The 2,422-nt window shown below is 36.4% G+C and overlaps 1 pseudogene; it reads left to right on the forward strand.

Moving 5' to 3' along the window:
- The first annotated feature begins 826 nt into the window (after positions 1 to 826).
- On the forward strand, positions 827 to 945 carry LOC135051846 (5S ribosomal RNA; annotated as a pseudogene).
- Positions 946 to 2,422: the final 1,477 nt, after the last annotated feature.

Here is a 2,422-nt window from a genome sequence, read left to right on the forward strand (position 1 = left end):
AGTGAAGTGGTCAACAAAATTGTGGAGTACAAAAACCTGGTGGAGAATCAGACAGGTCTGAAACTAAAGATCCTGAGATGCTTTACACGCTATTAAGCAACCTTGCAGGTATTATATTCTTAAGAGCAGGATGTATGAAGTGTGATCTGCACTATATGAGCCCTGCAATACAGAGGTAACAGGGCCATTTGTGTCAGTCACCACATACTTGATAGCTCTACTACCTTCCTTTCTAACCTGTTGATGTCGGCTCTCATTCTCCATCCTATGCAAACAGGCAAGATGGAAGAAAAGCAGAAGTGAGATGCCAGTATTACACACAGGGACTTTGGTAGAATCTGCATTTACCTATCGTGATACCTATCACTGCATGTTATGAGCGTTGGTTTGCCTACTTTCTATTTACAGTTGATGAGGAACATATGTTTGGCACCTCATACTGTATGTTATCAGCATTGGTTGATTCTTTCAGATTATCATTTCTGAGGAGCATACGAGTAGCACTTTACACCAAAAATTATTATTCTTTTATGTGGCATCCATAATTGATGGTTCTATTTGCGTGGGTTTATCCTGTTGTCTTTCACTTATTTACATGAGACCTACATGGTTATCTCTTGTAATTTGGAATTTCCTCTCATTAGTGAAGACATATTGTGCTCTTTAAACGTGCCCCCTCTGAGCTCGCTAAGGCGTAGCAATATTATATTTTTTTTTCTGGAGTTTTTGTTCCTGGGTGACATCAGATATTCAAACGTGTTGTTACCGTTTGGCACAAGGTGGCCACTTTTTATCCAAATATAGTGACAAGAGGGATAAACATAGTGTTTGCGGACATACCCCACTGGAGATGCCCAGTCTCATCTGATCTTGGAAGCCAAGCAGTGGAGGGCCGGAAAGTACTCGGATGGGAGACCACCTTGGAACACCCAGGTACTGCAATTTACTGCTGTATGCTATACCCAGATGTCACCAATAGGGGGCATTACAGAGAAACTGGATACATCCAATATGTTGGCTTGTGACCTATGATTCAATCCCCTGCACCAATCTTTTCTTAAAGATCGTATGCAGGATAAATGACGGTCATATATTTTTCCAAAATAAAGAAATCATAGACATTTTTTCCACATTACATCAATGGCTATATAAATTATCCGGCTTATTGTGTATCATAGCCTTCAGCTATACATTGTACAATTTTTTATTAATTCACACCTTTTGGCAGAATTGTAACTCACTAATTTTAACTTGATACTATTAAAAATCTTATGATCTTATCAGATTTTGACAATTTAATACAATAGTCTGTCTAAAATAGAGTGCTCCCCAACAATGGTCTACTATTTTTCTTTTCTCTCTGTATCTACATTGATATATTTGGACTCAGGGGAGCACCACTGATGGTCACCTTTTATACAATATACTGACGACAGAAAGTTCTTTGTTGTATGGTTACCTAAATATGAAGTAACTTCATTAATATAAATCAGTTTTTTTAGACTACAACTATCATATATATACATAACATTTTTCCTAACCTGTGCTGTTTCCCCTACTATTATTCCCTACGACCTTTGTGGATGGAACATATAACCCATAGAAGTTATTTTCAAAAATTTCTGCACCAACCCTGCATTATGCTTACTCTGTGCTTTAGGTTTTATTTTTATTTCTGTATTACTGTATTCATTTTTGTACTATGTGCTTTGTATTTTATGCCTGCAAAGCGCCTTGAGTCTTTTTGGAGAAAGAGCGCTGTATACATAAAATTATTATTATTATTATTATTATTATTATTAAGTCTCCCTGCAGGAAACTGCCTCAGACCACAGTACACACCCAGTTCCTGACTGTTCTAGCAATTAACCATCACCTGGCTATGTTTACCAGCTGTTTACACTCTATACCTCATTAACCATTATCCTGTCGGGCATTCAGTATACATCCAATCCTACAGTGTTCAATCCTACAGTATTCAGTCTCATCTGCTACAGTAGTTATTCCAGTCTATATAACCCAAGTCTAGTCTGGATCTGTTAACCCCTGCCCTGCTGTGTCATCCTGCTAACTCCAGGTTAATTACCCTGTAGATCCCTGTCATATTCAAATAGGGCAATCCATAACATATATTCCCAGTCACCACAGATTTTAATAAAGTTGAGGAATTAGAATTCCATACTTTTCTAGATTATTTGCAACTTGTATTTAGTTGTGGTACTGTATATATTAGTATCATTATATGAAAAACTCTTCAAAGTAAATAATATTGGTATAAATAAATAAAAATAATAATAATTATAATAGCTCTATAGGCTGCTTAAATTGTTTCCCTCACTCTTTTTTTTTTCCTTTCTTTCAGTATGGGAAATCTGTTGTGTTACAAAAAGTAAGCTCTGTATTGCAAATTGTTTAAATGTAG

Source organism: Pseudophryne corroboree, chromosome 2, assembly GCF_028390025.1.
Source record: "Pseudophryne corroboree isolate aPseCor3 chromosome 2, aPseCor3.hap2, whole genome shotgun sequence".
Taxonomy (NCBI): domain Eukaryota; kingdom Metazoa; phylum Chordata; class Amphibia; order Anura; family Myobatrachidae; genus Pseudophryne; species Pseudophryne corroboree.